Source organism: Ursus maritimus, unplaced genomic scaffold, assembly GCF_017311325.1.
Source record: "Ursus maritimus isolate PB19 unplaced genomic scaffold, ASM1731132v1 scaffold_6, whole genome shotgun sequence".
Lineage (NCBI taxonomy): Eukaryota > Metazoa > Chordata > Mammalia > Carnivora > Ursidae > Ursus > Ursus maritimus.
In genome coordinates this window covers 55,804,076-55,824,789 of record NW_024426774.1, presented here as the reverse complement: position 1 = coordinate 55,824,789, position 20,714 = coordinate 55,804,076, and the positions used below count along the sequence as shown (strand labels likewise).

Below are 20,714 nucleotides of genomic sequence, written 5' to 3'. Positions count from 1 at the left end.
TCACTATGTAATATTTTTTTCTTCAAACATTTGTTTTATGCCTTCCCACTCCCCACCCCTGCCTGTCTGTGAGTGATGCATCAATGAAAAAGATTTAAAAACAAAGCCAAACGGCGCCTGGGTGGCTCAGTCATTAAGTGTCTGCCTTCGGCTCAGGGCGTGATCCCGGCGATCTGGGATCGAGTCCCACATCGGGCTCCTCCGCTGGGAGCCTGCTTCTTCCTCTCCCATTCCCCCTGCTTGTGTTCCCTCTCTCGCTGTCTGTCTGTCTCTCTCTCAAATAAATAAATAAAATCTTTAAAAACAAAAAACAAAGCCAAGCTTCCTGCCCTCATGGACTTTATATTCTACTGTGAGGATTCCTGCTCTCCTCCATGCTGTCTGCCTTGAATTTCAGGCTTCAAGTGGTGAGAGGTGATAGGAAGATGGCTGCCAGCAGCTCCTAGTCTGCAACGTCCTATGTTCAGACCAGTAGAAGCCAAGGCATATTTACCGGCTCAGCAGAAGTCCCAGATTGCCTCTCTCTGGCTCAGATGGAGTGAAGATGCATCCATTCAATCACTGTGACCAGAGTGAAGCTCTCATTGGATGGACCTGGATCATAGCCAACCCTGAAACCAGAATGAAATGGAGTCCATTTCACTAGAACATATAAAATAAGGATGAGGAAAGATGTGGTTCTCCAGAAAAAGAAAACAAAATTGGGGCCCCATTTCAGAAGAAGAAATAAATGTGGACTGAAAATCAGCAAATGTCCCCAACAGGTCTCCTGCAAGTGAAAACCTAGATTTGCTACTTTGTGTGAGGTCACCTTGCTTTTAACGTCTTTCGTTTTACCACACATGCTTCGGGGATTAGGCTTGTTTCTTGCACTGCTAATGTGATTGCAAATGGACTCTGTTTTTTTCCCTTTTTTCAGCTGAGAAATAGGGTACTCTCTCTCACCACATCTCTGTTTCTCTGGCTTTGAAAGATGCCCAAAAGATGTACCCTTTGTATCACTGTTTTTGTATTTTGGGGGTAAATACCCTATGTTTATAGCAACATTATTTACAAAAGCCAAATTATGCAAGCAGCCCACATGTCCATTGCCAGATGCATGGATGAAGAAGATGTGGTTGGGGTGCCTGGGTGGTGCAGTCAGTTGAGCATCTGACTCAATCTCAGCTCAGGTCTTGCTCCCAGGGTGGTGAGTTCAAGCCCCACAGTGGGCTCCACACTGGGTGTGGAGCCTACTTTAAAAACAATACCAAATAAACAAATAAAAGAGATGTGTTATATATATATATGTATGTATAACGTATATGTGATATATATGTATTATATATAGCATGTATATGTGAGATAGATATGAATATATATATATTATTGTATGTGTGTGTATATATATTCACACACAATGGAATATTATCCAGCCATAAAAATGAATGAAATCTTGCCATTTGCAACAACACGGAAGGAGCTAGAGAGTATAAAGCTGAGTGAAATAAGTCAGTCAGAGAAAGAAATATTATTATTATTTCACTCATATGTGGTATTTAAGGAACAAAAAAAAAAAAAATGAGCAAAGGAAAAGTTTTCCCTAATTGGATCGTACACTCCAAAACAGACTTGGGTTTTCCTCCACCTACTCAAATCTTACCCTTCTTCAGGAACAGTTCAGATATCATCATCTCTTTTACTGAATGTTCCATTATCATTTAATCAGAAGTGACATCTTCCTCCTCCTCTCAACTGTCATTTATTTCCTGAACCATGGATGTGGCATTTATGACACATTAGCTCCTGTTCAAGCTATTAGTAGACCTCTCAGTTTCCATAGTAGACTACTACACCATGGCTTGTCTTCTCCTTGGCCCTAGTACAGTGACTTGCACATGGTAAACTTAAAAAAAATTGCTTGTTGACTTAATGCTGGTAGTGGTGCCTTTTTGGTATGCTACCCATTTTCCTTGCTGTCTAGGGCTTATGGCTGTGCAAATCACTATTAAATCTGCCCTCATATCCCGTATCTTTCTCATCTCCCATAGCCTGCGTTCTCTCTTGATACTCAAAGGGGTCTTATGCGTTCAGAACTACCAGCTATTAAGTTGGCAAATTGAAGTATAGAAGGGGCTTTTGATAGCTGTTAACAACACAGTTTCACAAATATATTGAAGATACAGCTTGTGAACAATATTTAGTTTAGAAGGACTAGTGACTAAGAAAAGATAAATAAGGGAATTTATTTTGGGTGTTTCTAGAGCTGAGGTAATTTGGTCTGCTAACAGTAAAACCTCAAATTAACCAGACCCAATTAACTGGCATTAACTGCCATTTCCAGTCACACACACACACACACACACACCCCACAGAGGAAGAGAGAGAGAGAGGATTTGTCCTTAGTAGAAAGAGACAAATGACGACAGTAACAAAATGTTGTCAAAGGAGCATTCAAAACAGCAACTAGCAGCATGTGTCTTCCCCTCAATGGCAGCATCATTTCCAGAAATGAAGCAACTCAAAATTCTGAATTGTGCCATGAGAAAGATACAAGGGTTTCACAAGAAAATTCATTTACCCAGCCCATGTCCTTTCCCACAAATTATGTATGGTTAAGCAATGCTAGATCATAAGACTACAGTGAGCTACCTAGGGGTCCTAAGTATAATATTCCTTAAAATACAACAACTTTACAAACTTGTTTAAGGAAAGAATTGTAACAACTATACTAACTAGACATGTCAGGGCATTTTCCAAAAGAGACAAGAATCCTCAAGGTGCCGCTGAAGCGAAAGATCCTGGTGTGCCTGGTTTTCTGCTAAATTGCAAGCTTCTCCAATGATCAGGTTTCAAGTTTCACTGTAGCAACTGACTCAACATGATTATTTAGCCTGTAAAAATGAAAAGAATATAAAGGGACATGATTGAAGTACTGAAAATTGCAATTACAGAGGGCACATGAAAATTGATCTGTTCATCCTTTTTACCTGGCTGAACGATACAGGAATGAGAGAATTTAAAATGAAGTTAATATTAATGGGAATACCAGAGAAATAAATGATTACATGTGGCAATTTCAAAGAGGTCCTAGTCACAATGGCAAATGGGGGGGGCATGGAGAAAAAGACTGGAATAAGATGTATTTTTTTAAACTGAGTAATCACACATATTAGCGCTGAATGACAAACTCAACAAAATCAAGTTTCCAGTGATTAGAACACAAGAACTTGCAGGCAAACACCGGAGATCCTGCTGGAAGAACAGAATAATAGCTATTCTAATAAGTAAGTTTGGCAGCAAAGTAGCGTGGTGAGCAAAGCAGTCAATATGACAAATCTGTTCAGATGATGATGACGATGATGATAGCTGGTTGTGTTCACAGCTATTTCCCATATTTGTAGGGGAGAAAGAAAGCTCTGAGTTTTGTTTTGTTTTGTTTTGTTTTTCTCTGTTCCTTGGTCTACCTTCCCTGGGCCCTTTCTAACCCTCCCTACCCCCAACTCTACATAACCAAATTCCAGAAGTGATCTCCGATCTCCCTACTAAGTAAAAGCCAGCCTTTACCAAACGTCCCTCTTCCACACCTCAGGCCACACTGTCATTTTTGCTTCGTAATATAGGTATATATAATGTGGTTTGTTTCCCCTACTAGACCTGAAGCATAAGATTCATGATTTATCTCTGTATTTTCTACATTATCATTGCTTCCTTATATATAGTAAGCAACCAACAAATATTTGTAAATAATTATAAACATGTGTTTCAGGAACAAGATAGTAGGGATGAAATTGCATTGATGTAACTTGTCTTATCTAGATTGCCTTGACCAATGTCTCATCTTTTCAAAGGCAAAAGATGCGATTCTTTTGACTTCATGGGCTAAGAACTGCCAGTGTTCAGACAGCCTACAATAGATATATTCCAAAATCTTCACATGAATTGATTTTCTAAATTTAATTATATTTTAATGCCATAGGAGTCTTGCTATCTGGAGGAACCACGTACAGGATCATTTTGAGATACTTAGCTCCTCCTAATTTAAGTATTTTGTTATGATTTTAAAACAAAGGGATAGTTTAATATTTTTAAAATATTTACACACAATTAAAGTCACTCTTTTGGTGCACAGCATTATACATTTTGACAAATGCACAATCACATAATCAAGAGACAGAACAGTACCATCATTCAGAAAATTCTCTCATGCGGTCCCTTTGTTAGCCCATCCCCTCACCCCAAATCCTTGGCAACCACCAATCTGTTCTCTGTTCCTATAGTTTTTTGCCTTTTCCAGAATGTCATATAAATGGAATCAGATAATACATAGCTTTTTGAATCTGGCATCTTTCACTTAGGATAATGCATTTGAGATTCATCCATATTGTTGATGTATCAATAGTTCATTTCTTTCAATTGCCGACTTGTAGTCCGTGCTCTAGGGCTATTACAGTGGAAGGGTATTTGAGTTGTTTCCAGGTTTGGGCTATGATGAATAAATCTGTTATAAATACTCACATACAGGTTTTGTGTGAACATATACTTTCATTTCTCTTGGATAAATATCTGGGAGTGGGATTACTTGGTCATATGGTAAGTGCATAACTTGGTAAAAACTGCCAAACTGTTTTCCCAAGTTGCTTCATTTGCATCCCCGTTTACAATGTATGAGAACTGCTCTGCATCCTAACCAGCACTAGTTATTGTAGCTTTGTTTTTATTTTTATTTATTTATTTTTAAAGTAAACTCGACACCCAACATGGGGCTCAACCTCAGGACCCCCATACCAAGAATCGCATACTCTACTGAGTCAGCCGGGCACCCCTGTTAGCTTTGTTTTTAAAAGCCATTCTAGTGAGTGTGTAGTGGCATTTCATTGTGGTTTTAGTTCGTATTTCCCTAATGACCAAAGATATGCATCTTTGCAGGTACTTGCTATCTGTATAACATCTTTAATGAAATATCTGTTGAAATTTTTTTGTCCATTAAAACAATTGGCTTGTTTGTTTCTTATGGTTTACTTTTACTAAATAATCTCAAAAATTGCATATTAATTTTATAGAAAAAAAAGAAAATTTAAATCACCCATGAATCCACACTAACAGATAATGATTTTTAAATTTTGCTATGTGTATTTCCAGACTATTTTTTCATGGGGGTATACCTGGTACAGACATGTAACTGAATTTCCTTGGTTGCAACAGCCTAAATATACAAACAAGGTCGGTACACAGTAATAACTCAAACGTTACTCACATCCTTTTCTACACTTTGATCACAAAACATTTAAGAAAGGGGAATGGAGAATTCTTCAATGGAGAAACTAAATACCCTTAGAAAAAAATATTTTCTACACTGGCATTTTATAATCAGCCAATAAAAAGGCCAGTGTACCAAATAATCACCTTAGGAGAATCCCACTCTTTGACCTGTTCTCCTCACCCCAGCAAGGGCTTTCAATTTGTTTTCTTAGTTGATTTTTCTCACAAAAAGAACAGAGACCAGACAATCAAGAAAACCCCACAATATCAAAGGTAACAAATAAACAAACAAAAAAGGAACTCAGAGGAAACAAACATGATGCAGGATGCAGAAAAGAAAAACAAAACCTTTTCTAAAAAAGCATTCGAAAATTACAAGTAGAGGTACCTGGGTAGTTCAGTCAGTTAAGCATCTGCTTTCTGCCAACATCAAGATCCCGGGAGTCCTGGGATTAAGCCTCACATCTCCCTGCTCAATGGGGAGTCTTGCTTCTCCCTCTGCCCTTCCCCCTGCTCCTGCTCTCTCGTTCTCACTTGCTCTCTCTCAAATAAATAAATAAAATCTTAAAAAAAAAAAAAAAAAGAAAATTAAAAATACAGGAGACCTGGCTGGCTCAGTTGGCAGAGTATGTGACTCATGATCTCAGGGCCGTGAGTTCAAGATCAACATTGGGCGTAGAGATGAAAGAAAAGAAGAGAAGAGAAGAGAAAGAAAATTAAAAATATAATCACCAAAACAAAAAATCCAAAAAAAAGATCAGGAAAGCATTGAAGAGATCTCCCAGAACATCAAACAAGAAGACAAAGAGATGGAAAATAAGGGGGAAAGGTAGGAAACTTAGCAAACATCAAAGAGAAATCTATATCAGCTAGAGTTCCAGAGCCTATAGAACAAAAATGAAGGAGAAAAAATTATAGACAAAGTCCAAGGACATTTATCTGACCTGAAGAACATGAATCTCCAGGTTGAAATATCCAGACCAATGAATGAAAAAAGCCTATAACAAGGACATGATTATGAAACAGAGCACTGAGAATAAAGATCATAAAATCTTCCAAAGAGGAGAAAACTGCATCAAAATGAAGGGGAAACAAACAAACCATTGAAAAAAAAGAGGGGGGTAAACAATAACTTCAGGCTTCTTAACAGTATCACTCAATTCTAGAATGCAATGGAATATTACCTTCAACATTCTGAAGTGAAATTGTGTTTCACCATGAATTTTATATCCAACCATCAACACAGTGTGAGGGCAGAATAAAGGCATTTTCAGAGGTTTAAGTTCTCAAAAATTTACATCTTAGGTACCCTTTCCGAGGAAATTACTATTTCAGAGATACGAGAGTCAACCAAGAAAGAAGACAAAGAGTCCAGGAAATGGGACTAAGCTAGAGGATGAGAGGAAGTCCTAGAGTGACAACCATGCCTCTAAGCCTCAGGTGCAGCCAGTCCTGATTAGACCAAGGGGACAGAGGGACAGATGGTGGTTACACTTGCGGTGAGTGAGTATAATGTATAGGCTTGTCAAATCCCTCTGCTGTATACCTGACATAACACCATGTATCAACTATACTTCAATATGAAAAAAAAAAGGATGGATTTTTTTGAGAAAAAAACCAGAACTGATGAATTGTTTCATGGTTTTGTGTTTGTAGGTTTGAAAAAATATATTGCCAGCCATTTGACATTTGAAAATATTTATATTCATAATTATGTAAATATTGACTACTGAATTAATCAAAACATTTTTGCCTTATGATGTTTTGCCAAAAAGTCATGCTACGTGACCTTTAAAGATTATGATAAAACTATATGGGGAGGAGGTGGGGAAGTGGAGGTGGTAGTTGAATGAAAAGCTGAATCCTCCATTACCATAAAAGGATGTCAATAGACTATGTTTTCAGTTGATAAATCAAAAAATAGCTGACTGACAAAGATATAAATGAGACATCTGAAACCATAAACATCCTAGGAGAGAACATAGGCAGTAATTTCTCTGACACTGGCCATAGAGACATTTTTCTAGATATGTCTCCTAAGGTGAGGGAAACAAAAGCAAAAATAAACTAGTGAGACTACATCAAAATAAAATGCTTTTAGGATGACTGGGTGGCTCAGTTGGTTAAATGACTGACTTCAGCTTAGGTCAAGATCCCGGAGTCCTGGGATCGAGGCCCGCATCGGGCTCCCTGCTCAGTCAGTGAGGAGTCTGTTTCTCCCTCTGACTCTCTTCCTTCTCATGCTCTCTCTCTCACTCACTCTCTCTCTCTCAAATAAATAAAATCTTTGAAAAAAATAAGATGCTTTTGCACAACAAAGGAAACCAATAACAAAACAAAAAGGCCACCTTCTGAATGGGAGAAGATATTTGTAAGTGATATATCTGATAAGGGGTTAATATCCAAAATATATAAAGAACTTATATATCTCAACACCAAAAAAACAAGCAGTCCAATTAAAAAGCGGGCAGAGGATCTGAAGATTTTTCCAAAGAAGACATCCAGATGGCCAACAAACACGAAAAGATGTTCGACATCACTAGTCATTAGAGAAATGCAAATCAAAACCATAATGGGATATCGCCTTACACCTGTTAGAGTGGCTAAAATAAAAAACACAAGAAACAGCAAGTGTTGGCGAGCAAGTGGAGAAAAAGGAACCCTCAGGGACTATGGGTGGGAATGTAAATTGGTGCAGCCACTGTGGAAAAGAGTATAGAATTCCTCAAAAAATTAAAAATAGAAATACCATATGATCCAATAATACCATTCCTTTGGTATTTAACCAAGGGAAATAAAAACACTAATTTGAAAACATATATGCACCCTATATTTATTAGAACAGTATTTACGGTAGCCAAGATATGAAAGCAACCTAAGTGTCCACCGAATAACGAATAGATAAGGAAGATGTGGAATATATATCTATACATACACACAATGGAACATTATGTCTCCTTAGAAAAGGATGAGATTGTGCCTTTTGGGACAACACGGAAGGGCCCTAGAGGGTCTTACGCTGAGTGAAATAGGTCATACTGACAAAGACAAATAGCATGTGCTTTCACTCATAAATGGAATCTAAAAGAACCAAGCAAATGAATAAACAAAAGCAGAATCAGACCCATAAATACAAACTGATGGTTACCGAGGGGAGGGGTGGAGGGGGTTGGGCAAAATGGATGAAGGGGAGTGGGTGATATAGGCTTCTGGTTGTGGAATGAACAAACCAGGGAAATAACAGGCACAGCATAAGGAATATAGTCAATGCTATTGGAATAGCTTGTATGGTGACAGATGGTAGCTAGACTTGATGTGAGCATAGCATAACGTATAAACTTGTTGCATCATTACTTATGCACCTGAAGCTAATGCAACATTGTGTGTCAACTATACTCAAAAAAAAAAAAAAAAAAAAAAGGAAGGGAAGAAATAGCTGAATGAACTAATCATTTAAACACAAAGATGGAGACAATAGGTAAAACAGCTGGATGTTGAAAGTGGTGGCCTCTTTAGAGCAGTTTGGGCAGGAGATGGAGGAGAGGTCTCACTGTATCCTTACATGTCTTTTAGAATAACTTTTTTTAGTACCATGTACATATATGACTTTGATGAAAAACAATTAAATACAAAATACTTATGTACATTCTTCAGGTAGAATTGGAATTGATGGCTCAGAAGGCCTAATGCTTTTTAGGTTTGGTATATACCATAAAGTTGTCTTCCAGAAGCATATGCACACCAGCCTATGCGACAAGTATCCATTTCTCTACATCTTTGCCAAACCGTTATTTTAAAAAATCTTTGCCAGTTGGGTAGGAGAAAAAGAAAGTCTAGCTGTTGTTTGAAGTACATTTTCTTCATGAGAGACTGTGGACTCTGAGAAACAAACTGAGGGCTTCAGAGGGGAGGGGGGTGGGGGAATGGGATAGACTGATGATGGGTAGTAAGGAGAGCACGTATTGCATGGTGCACTGGGTGTTATACGCAACTAATGAATCATCGAACTTTACATCGGAAACCGGGGATGTACTGTATGGTGACTAACATAATATAAGAAGAAATCATAAAAAAAAAAAAGAAGTACATTTTCTTTAAGTGGGTCCTACTTACAATTGAGGCTAAGTGGCATTCTCTCAGTTTGCCTTCTGGTGAGTTCCTGGATTATTACTTAATGATATCGTTAATGTTCCATATGAGCATCTATCTTAACATCTAGACTCTAGATCCAGAGGGACTACAAAAACTACCTTTGTTGTGAAAGTATCAGAAAACATAACATATCCCAAACTGAATTATTTATCTGCTTGCCCAAACACGTGCCTTCCCGCGACTCCCTATTTCCGTTAACGTCCCTAGTAATTCGGAGCCTTTTCTCCATATTTAGTCAGTCATATAATTAATCAACTTTGACTCTACATAGACTCTTCTACCTGTTGCTTTCTTTCCATGCCCACTCTTTTTTTTAAATGTCTTTTTTATTTTAAATTTTTATTTTAATTCCAGTTAGCTAACATACAGTGTTGTATCAGTTTCAGGTGTATAATAGAGTGATTCAATACTTCCATACGTCACCCAGTGCTCATCATGGTAAGTCCATGCCCACTCTTACCACTTAAATGTTGCTTTTGCTTTCAGGAGAATTTTGATAGCTATTTCCAAATTACTCTTCCAAAACATTTTCTATAAACTTCAGTTTCCACCAATAGTGGAGAAGAACAACTGTGTCCTCAAACTGTCAACGTAGAGTATTAGCAAACTCTTTGATCTTTATCAATCCAATAGGTGAAAAATAGATGATACCCCACTGTTATTTTGATTTATATTATTTATGTATGTGGCTATAATGTTGGTTTCTGCCTATACCTTCATTACTAGCATTAGGTCACATACAGGCTCAGAGCCAGGGGACTAACAAAGCCAGCATTTTACTTTATAGCCTTTCTGATGGAAGGAAGGAGCTGGAACGGATGTGGAAGCCTCATGTTTTTTTTCATTTATGACTTTTGGATTTTATGTGGTTCTCTTCACTAAGATTAACATTTCACCCATGATTTTTAAAAACTTTTTATTATAAAAGCATTCAAATACACAAAAGCAGGGAGAATAGAATAATGGACTTTCATGTATCTATCCTACAGCTTAACATTATTATTTTTGTTTCATCTATCCATACCTAATTATTTTTCTGAAGTTTTCTAAAAAAAAACAAAACAAAACAACAGCGCAGGTGTCATATTATTTTACTCATGACTACTTGGTTTCTCAAACAATGATTTTTTATGGATGGTATATCATGTATACCTTAAAATTTATGGCTCAACTGGTTTTCGCAAAATGGAAACACATAACTACATCATCTCATGTCAAGAAATAGAACATTACCAATACTCCAGAAGGCCCTTTTTGTCCTTTCCAGATTACTGCTGTACGTGAAGAAAAGGTTTTCCTCGACCCTCTTAGAGTCCTTGGCTGGGTCTGAAAATTAAACTTACAAAGAGATTAACAGGAGAAAAGCATACACATTTATTTAATATAATTTTTACATAAGAACCTTCATCAGGAAACGAAGACCCCCCCCAAAAAAAACCCCACCAGAACTGTGTATTTTGTGCCAGGTTTGATGACAAGTGGACAGTGAAGGAGCAGTATGATAGGTTAAAGAGTATGAGCTAATTACAGTAAACTGCGGGAACTTAGCAAGGCCCGTTTGTTAGGATTCTTCTTGGCGTCTCTTTGTCTTCCAAGATAAGGAGTCTTCTTTCCTCTTGGAATAGGGAGGGCACTTCTCACACGAGTTTTATGACCTGTTTTCAGGGGAGAAGGGGGAATGATGAGGGGACGGTCAGTGTGACCTTCCTGCTCTGTCTTTTCTCAAACTCTTTCAGCTTAAAATATTCAATATGCCAAGATGCCACCTTTTGGGATAGTGTGTCCTAAACCCCACCACTACCCCAGCTCCACAGTTAACCACTATCGGCTTCATTGTGCTTCGCCTGTTTTTGACTTTATAGATATAGAATAACATTACAAACTTTATATCTGTAAATGGCTCATTGTGTGGTGTCTGGCTCTCTTCACTCAACATCATGCTTCTAAGATTGAACCATGTCTCGAATAGCAGCCGTGTGCGCTCATCACTACCAAGTATTTCCTTGAGTTTTAGGATTTTTGAAGAAAGTCAAAGTGCAAGGCTCCAGGATGCTACCCTGTAAACCATCAGTTTTTGTCCTCTTCTCATCCTTTCTCCTCCCAAAGACTTTCCAGGACTGTGAAGAATAAAGATACATAGAACTGGAAGGATCAAGGAAATAATCAGCCTCTTAACAACAGAGATTGTATGTAGGTTACTATGAGCTAACTTGAAAAAAATGGTGCTGCTGAGTGGTGAAGAATAAATCCTCTTCTAATCAGAGGGAGATGCCAATTCCTTCAGGGCACCATTCATATGGATGAGTTTGCTTTGTTGCCCTCCAGTTCTGGAACGTCTACTGCTTTTCCGCTCTGCACTCCTGACCCATCGAGGGGAAGGCAGGTGGGGTTGTGCATACTTTCGTTCGTCTAGAGGAAGTGGTTGTTCAGTGACCTTGGAAAAGCCCAATGCTGATGTATTACAGTAGGTGGCAGCCTTTCCCCAGGAGAGGAAAGAGCTAGGCTTACCTAATGAAAATGGGTTTTGGTTTTATAGCTTTTCTTTGATATGAGGGTTGTGTGATTTATCTAGAACCTGAAGTTCAGATTGGCTTTCCAACAGAGAAGAGAAGCAGGGACCCTGGAACCTGGAAAAGGCGTTGTGAGCTCGGAGTTACTCAGGGCTGCCCTCAGGGAGCCTACTCAAGTTCTGACTCAACACCAGTGATGGATGGGTGAAGGGTGTCAGCCTGAGGCTCAGAAGGGGGCTGTGAGCAAGAGTCCCCAGGGAAGCATAGGACTGACCCAACGACACAGAACCAGCAGATCAAGAATTACTCTGCTGTGTACTGTGTGGGAGAGTAGTTGACAGCAGAGATACCCCCTTTCATCCCAGATCTGTAAAGCAGCTATTCGTTCATTCATTCATTCATTCATTCATTCATTCATTTAAAAGTAGGCTCTATTCTCAACATGGGGTGTGATAAAACAGCTTTTTTTTTTTGAGATTTTATTTATTTATTTGACAGAGACAGGGAGGGCACAAGCAGGGGGAGGGGCAGGTAGAGGGAGAAGCAGGCTCCCCACTGAGCAGGGAGCCCAAGATCCCAAGACCTGAGCCAAAGGCAGATCCTTAACTGACTGAGCCACCCAGGGGCCCCGATAAAACAGCCTTTTAAACTAAACTGCCAAATGTTTTTTAAAAAGGTTATTAAGTTCTTCTCATGCAAGTTTACAAAATGCTTATGGAGGGGCGACTGGGTGGCTCAGTTTGTTGGGCGTTGGACTCTTGACTTCAGCCTGGGTTACGGTCTTGGGGGTGGTGGGATTGGCCTGCCTCAGGCTCCAAGCTTGGCGGGGAGTCTGCTTCTATTCCTCTCCCTCTGCCCCTCCCCCTGCCCACGCTCTTGCTCTAAAATAAATAAATAACTCTTAAAAAAAAAAAAAAAAACAACCCAAAGTGCTTATGGAAAGCAGACTTGGTGGAGAAGCTTGACATTGGAAATATATCCAGTTTGTTTTTACTTTATTAATGGTGGGACTGTAATTTATCATTTATCAAGAATGAACCATGTAGAAAATGACGTTATTCAAAACAATGTGAATGAGGAGACATTCCCTAGAGTCCCTACAGGTTGATTTGCATATGCCTAAAGGCAACTGAAGCGATCAGACAGGAGTAGGAACAGATAGAAATCACGGAACTAGCTGTGACTATTTAAATTAATTAAAATTAAATAAAATTAAAACTAAAAATTCAACCCCTCAGTTGCACTAGCCACACTTCAAGCGTTCAATAGCTGCACTTGGCGGACGGCTTCCATACTGGCCAGCACAGATTATGGACCATTTCTGTGATCACAGAAAGTTCTACCAAATAGCACGGGACTAGAGTCAAAAACCGAGGAGTGCTGCCAGAGGAAAATGTGGGTGGTGAAAAACAAACCCTCCCTGTGATACTAAGTATTGTAATAATAATTCCAAAGTGTGGCAGGAGTTTCCAATAGAGTATTTCATATAATCCCCATGGCAATCCACGACCACAACAATAACGCTACCGACATTTGTTGACATCTTGCAGGAGGCCAGGCACGAAGGACTCTGTGGTAAGCTCATTGGTCTTTACAAGGACCCGGTGAGGTTGGTATTCTTATTGTCCTTATTGAACAGATGACGAAACTGTGGCAAAGGGCCTTCATAACTTACCCACTGTTACCTGGCTTGTAAGGAATAGCTGGGATTCAAACTCATGTTTATCTAGGTTGTAATAATTAGAGAGACGGCGTGGAAAGTGCCTCGTACACTCCACATGTAAAATTTGCTTTAAGCCACTTTCTCCGAAGGCAGGCCCGACTCTTGGATTCTGTCACATAATTGTCTTTCTGGCTGAAGAAGGCGCTGTGCCAGTTCTGACAGAGGAACAATGATCCCCTGTTAGCCAGGATATGAGCCACTTCCTTCCCTCCAGAGCAGAGTCTGCTGTCTGCACAAAGGAAGTTGGGCTCTCAGAAGCTCACCTTTGTAGAAGCAAGTGTGTTTGGGTGAAAATTTTGAAGTAAAATATTCTTGTTTAAGACAAAAATGAATACTAGCAGTATAGATGGGAAATGCTATTTTCTGTAGGTGGTGAGATTATGAAAAATTGTCTCCTTTTGTTCAGCTGTATTTTGCAACTTTTCTACATGAATATGTGTGATAAAATTTTTAAAAATCCAAAAGCCAGATACTGGCTTTTGAAAAATCAGTCAGATGCTGTATCGTAAAAATCGTTACTTGATTAACAATATTTTAGGCTATTTGTTTATTCTTAAGTACTCTCTACACCCAACCTGGGGCTTGAACTTACAACCCCAAGATCAAGAGTCCCACGCTCCACCGATTGAACCAGCCAGGCACCCCATTAGGCTTTCGATCAGATAGCAAATACTTTAATACTAATAGACAATAGAAACCTTGGAATGCTAAATCGTTACATCAATAGCAGAGGCAGCGTGGCTTTCACCTGTAAGGTTAAAACGGGCAGGAAACAATGTACAGTTACTCACAGCTGCTCTGCAGGCGGGGACTCGGTTTGTTTTCCAGGGCCCCGTAGATGGCTGCCTTATGTCCTCCAGTTCGAGACGAAGCAACAGTCTCGTCAACAAAACGAGAAAAGTTTATAAATCACTTTTCTCATTCATTGGCTCCAAAAAGTCTCTAAAAATGAATAAGCTTGGTGTGAAGATAAAATGCAAAAGGGGATCTTTCCGAGCTATGGTATAGATGTTTGTCCTTCTCAGGGGGGACTCCTTACGTCGAAACGTTGTTACTGAGCTGCAAGGGGAGGCAGAAAAGAAAGCAGCTGAGGTCATTAATTGCTAAGGTTCTTTTCTTCTATAAAGCTCTAAGACTTTGTGATAGTTTTACTTTAGTAGTGTATCGATATATAGTTTTAAGAAGTTACATTCATTCGCATGTACGTACAATTTCAAGTTTTCTTTAATTAAACTTGGCTTGCTGCTGGAGGCTAGCTTGATGTACTTTCAGGGAAGCTGCAGGTGAGTCCACTGTGTAAGGATAGCCAAATACAATGGTAGGCAAAAAAAAATGTTTTCAAATAACTAAGTATCCTTACGGAAAACGTTTTGTAGAATTATTCCTTCTAATGGCAAAGAAAGGGGCTTTTAAGTACAAAGGATGACTCAGAGGCAGGAGCAAGTGACAGTGTAGCACTTAAGGATCAAGCATTCACTCATTTCCCTCACTTCCCCGCCCCTCTGGCTTTCACCCGAAAGCAGATCCTGCTAACTTTACAGTGTCATTTAAGGTAGGTGGCTACAGTGTTAAAGCTAACCCAAAAACCAAAAACCAAAAAACCCAAACAAAAGACATGTGAATTCTCAGCAATCCACTGTCTAGGCAGGTAGTTGAAAACGAGAATGAACTCAAAAAGGGCAAACTGATTGACTCTGCAGGTGGTGTCCGCGGTCCTTCTCAGAAACAGAGAAATACTCCGGGTCATTGGCTCTCCCCTTCGACGACAGACCTGGCGGGTTTAAAAAGGAAGAGCCCGGGCTCCTCCGCTGGGAGCCTGCTTCTTCCTCTCCCACTCCCCCTGCCTTGTGTTCCCTCTCTCACTGGCTGTCTCTCTCTGTAAAATAAATAAAATAAAATCTTAAAAAAAAAAAAAGACAATTATCATATGATTTCTCTCATCTATGAAACATAAGAACTAGGAAGATCGGTAGGAGAAGAAAGGGATAAAGAAGGGGGGGTAATCAGAAGGGGGAATGAAGCATGAGAGACTATGGACTATGAGAAACAAACTGAGGGCTTCAGAGGGGAGGGGGGTAGGGGAATGGGATAGACCGGTGATGGGTATTAAGGAGGGCACGTATTGCATGGTGCACTGGGTGTTATACGCAACTAATGAATCATCGAGCCTTACATTGGAAACCAGGGATGTACTGTATGGTGACTAACATAATATAATAAAAAAACATTAAAAAAATATAAATCTTGAGGTTGAATAAACTTATTTCATAAGGTAAAAAAAAAAAAAAAAAGGAAGAGCCCTAGAATCAAACCAGGCTCTTCTGTGCTTCCTGTTTGACTGAAGGCATTTTGAAGCAAAGAGAATCCTGAGGTCAATTCACTTTAAAACATTTTATAGACACACAAACATATAGGTATACGCATTTTTATCGTGCCTGCTGATGCCACCTAATCCCCCTTTGCCGACCGAATTGTCTTTCAGGGGGCTACCTGTTTGTCTCCTCCATTCTGTTTTTCATAGTTAAATAATATCTCAATTTTTCTCTTTGCTGGATGGAAATAACCAAGCCGGGTCACTGATCTGCTACTACAATATGTTCGTTATGGGTTTTGCACTGCATTTCTAGTTTCATAAATAAGGCTGCATTTAGGCTTTGGTTTCTAGAATTCAGTTTACAGGTGTATCCTCCACATTGTTCTCACCCACTGGCTTTTCATGGATGTCTGCTTTGCTCAAATGTGCCCCGAGACCTGGAAAGCCTGGCTAGACGAATGAGCCACTCACACAGCTGTTTACATGGCTTACCTAAAAAAGCAAACATCACATCTCATTTGTGGAATGAAAAAACTTCAAGAAATATAGGATTTAGAGTCTTTTTTTTTTCCTTTGGACTTTGCAAAGACTTGACTTAATCACCCTCCGGAGCTCATGGTACACAGACCTCCATGCGAGGCCTTGTCTTGTTTTATTTTACTTTGTTATTTTCTCGTTTTATTTTATTTTTTTCATTTCCCTACTTCGTCTCCAGCAGCCGTTCTAATGTATTCAGTATGTGCTTAGAAATGCATGTATCCCCGAGTTGGATTTTATAATGTTGTTTTATGAATGTATGTGTTTTCAATCTGTATTGTTCAATGACTCTTGTTCTGCTTTTTTTCAGTGGGGGGGCAGAAAGAGAGGGAGAGAGAAAGTCTTAAGCAGGCTCCATGCCCAGTGGGGAGCCCAACGTGGGGCTCGACCTCACTGCTCTACGATCATGACCTGACCCAAAATCAAGAGTTGGACGCTTAACCAACTGAGCCACCCAGGTGTCCCTGTTAACTGCTTTTTAACACAATGCTGTTTCTAAGTTCTTTCCATGCTCCTTTAGGCACATGTAGCTAACTTCTTCAAACTGCCGTGTAAGGTTCCATATTAAGTGTCCAATACTTTTACCATATCCTCATGTCTAGTGATAGATACCCAGACTGCCTCCAACTCCCAACACAAACAACCCTGTGCTAAACACTTGCACACATGACTCCTTATGAACCCGTGTGCAGAGGGGTTCCTGGGTTACCCATTGCATGTGCACATGTATGTGAGCACATGCAAACACAGAAGGCTCGTATCTAATTACAGTCATGCCAGCAGCACATGAGGAGTCCTGTTTCGCCACATCTTTGCCAAGACTGCCAAGTCATTGCCCAACTTTCTAATTTTTACAAATCTATTAGGTGTGAGAGTAATTAGTCTTAATATGCAGTTCTCTGTTTACTTGTAACATTGAACGTCTCTTCAACTCTTCCTGGTCACCTGGCTTTTCACTTCTGAGAACTAGCTATTCACGGGCTCTGTTGATGTTTTGACAAAATTCTTTGCTTGACCTAACTACTCAGTCTCCTGAAACCTCCCCTAGGCCCATATGTGCACTTCCCTGTTAAAGCCAGTTTTAGCAAGAACCCCCCCACACACCTGATAACTGATCATTCTGGATCTCTGATCAGGTTCCTCATGCTCCCCTGCCCCCAGGTGATGTCTGTCTCCCTGGCCTGCCTTCAGCAAGAATCTTGTGACCTGGGCTTAGCCAGATACCCCCTTACCCCTGATGTTTCCTCTTAGTAATATTCCATCCACTGACCCCACCCTCCTCCTTGGCTACAAATTCCCACTTGGCCATGTTGCATTCTGAGTCGAGCCCCATTCCCCCTACTGTAAAACCCCACCTCGGTGGGCTTGTATAAAGACTGCCTTACCTTTTTAAACAAGTGTCACTGAGTACTTTTCTTCTTTAACAGTTTCTGTTGTGTACTTTATTTGATTTGCTGGAGCTCCCTATATATGCTAGGTTTGTTAAAAGTTTTTATTTAAATTCCAGTTGGCTAACCGTGTAGTATCAGTTTCGGGTGCATAGCATAGTGATTCAACTCTTCCGTACAACACATGGCGCTCACCCCAAGTGCCCTCCATAACCCATCACCTATTTAACCCACCTCCCAACCCACCTTCCCTGTGGTCACCAACAGTTTGTTCTCTGGAGTTCAGAGTCTGCTGCTTTGTTTGCCTCTCTCTTTCTTCCCCTTTGCTCATTTGTTTCTTAAATTTCACATATGGGTGAAATCCTATATGTGCTAGGTTTTAATTCTCTGTTGGTTTGAAATATCTTCTAAATATTTTCTTTCCGTCCTCTGTCTGCATAAGTTTGTCTACAGCAGCCTTCACTGAACAGAAATCCTTAATTTTGGTGTGGTCAAATCTGCCAAAATTTTGTGTTCTGGCTTGTGCTTTTTGGGTCTGATTTACGGAGTTCTTCCTAATCCCAAAGTATCCTTCTATTAGCGTTAACATTTTATAGTTTCTAAGGGGTCACAAGGTACTAAAGAACGTGTGGTTAGTATTAGAGTACCCCTAACTTTGCGTAACCTAGTCCTGGCCCCCTGGGAGGAGCTTACCAAAGAAAGAAAAGATCCTATCTCCATTTCAAGTCCTGCTTCTCTGGTGGTTAACCGCAGGATTGCTCGGGTGCAGACTGTTGGGTGGCTGAACTGGCTAGAAAGCCCTTTCAGCTCTAGGCACCGGGGAGTCAGCTGCATGCCCTCTAGCTCCCTTGTCTTGGCCACCACCACCTCATCCCCGGGCCTCTACAGCTGCTTCCTAACTGGTCTCCTTGCTTGTACACTGGGCTTTTTCTATCCGTTCTCAGCCTTCTTGTCACAGTGACGGAGCTTAGTAAGTACCCAGTGGATGGTGGCTTTCATTACTATTACTACCCTCATCATCATTATTACAGAGTTTGGCACTTAAGAAAATAGTCATAAGTGAGAAACGTATTCAGCAGAGAGAGTATGTGTTGTACCAGTGAAATGCTATCCAGAACACCTGTGTTGCTTCAACCAACGTTTTTACCAATCTTTTTGCTTCACCAAGTTCAGACTAACAGCCTATCTTTGGTCATTCAGTACCTATTATGGTCCCAAGATCATCATCCTGAACACATACCCCTACTGTATAAAATATGAGTACCTGGAGATTTATCTCTGCAGGTTCTAGAAAATGTCTTGAAATTTTTTAAATTCAGCCTCCGATTTGCCTTTTTTCATAGAAGTCAAATGCACTGTATCAAAGCCCAGTTGGATGACAGAAACCATATGATAATTGGAACAGGGAAAGTTTAATATAAATTATATTAACTAAAAAACGGGATTAACTACTACGGAGTCAAGAGGTTTCTAAAGAATACGGGGATAGTGGTTATGAGGAACTGCTGCTGCTTTTAGGGCATGTTACCTAACTCTTTTTTTTCATTATTGCCCCCCTAAGGAGATTTTCTAGACTTTTTTTTTCCTTTGTGCCTCCCTTCCATTAAATTTTAATACTGCAGATACACTATATCTGTTTAAGTTCTGTGGTCCTTTGGAGGGCCACACACACCATTGTAATACCTGAGATTATTTCGCACCAAACCCCACCCCGTAGAAGCACTTTTCACTCCCCCGACCTGGCCCTGGAGGATGCCTGCTCTCTAGGGCTAGGGCTGCAGGCCCAAGGAAGGAACACATTTAGAAGAGCCCTTTCTCCCCTAAGCCTGAAATACTGACCTCATTGGAGATTGTGTAGTGAGATGCTGGAACTCAGGTGGGGAAGCAAGAAATCTGGGGTGCCTGTGAGACTTGCTGGAGGGCTGAGCTCAGCTGGAATTCTGGCGCCCCTGACTTTTCCCCTGCAGTGGCCCTCCAGTGCTCTTCACTGACAAACCATCATGCCAGCTACAAAGGAGAAATGTTTACACTTTCAGCTGTAGCATAACAAAGCAGGGCAGTGAAGGGTGGATTTGGAACTGAGAAGAAATTTAACTAGAACATGTATCAAAAGAAATTCTTTTTTTAAAAAAACTTTATTAAGTAATCCCTACCTCCAACGCGGGGCTCAAACTCACACCCCCAAGATCAAGCATGGCATGTTTGACCGACTGAGCCCGCCAGGTGTTCCCAAGAGAAATTCTTTTTTTTTTTTTTAAGATTTTATTTATTTATTTGACAGAGATAGAGACAGCCAGCGAGAGAGGAAACACAAGCAGGGGGAGTGGGAGAGGAAGAAGCAGGCTCATAGCGGAGGAGCCTGATGTGGGGCTCGATCCCAGAACGCCGGGATCACGCCCTGAGCCGAAGGCAGACGCTTAACCACTGTGCCACCCAGGCGCCCCCCCAAGAGAAATTCTTTTAATTAAGGGTTCTAATTAAGTTCTGGCTAGTCAAAGTTTTATGATGCCAGGGTTTTACTATGTTATCTTATATACACATAAAAAACACCCAGGAATTTGTAAAAATGCAGGGCATATCATCAGTAAAGCAATTTATTAATAGTATATGTTGTCATTTACATGTGAACTTATGTCTTTGACCCACAATCAATGGTATTTATAATTTGAGTTATTTTCTTGAGAATGAAAATGAATGTCTGATCTATGTCCTTTCTATAAGCCATTCAGCCATGGAATGTTGACCCGCTGACACCAGTCTTGTCTTTTTGACAATAACATTTCTCAGGGTAATTCAATGGGCATTTTGATTTAAACCTGTAGAGAGATTGGCAAATGCATCAATTCATC

The 20,714-nt window shown here is 40.1% G+C and overlaps 1 long non-coding RNA gene across 1 annotated transcript; it reads right to left on the bottom strand.

Annotated features, from left to right (window-relative positions):
- Positions 1-223: 223 nt before the first annotated feature.
- On the bottom strand, positions 224-20,150 carry LOC121101027. Its single transcript, XR_005832954.1, has 6 exons — positions 19,705-20,150; positions 14,418-14,685; positions 10,922-11,048; positions 10,627-10,719; positions 2,716-2,873; positions 224-611 (listed from the first exon to the last, which is right to left on the bottom strand). It is a non-coding gene; the product is annotated as an uncharacterized LOC121101027 (long non-coding RNA).
- Positions 20,151-20,714: the final 564 nt, after the last annotated feature.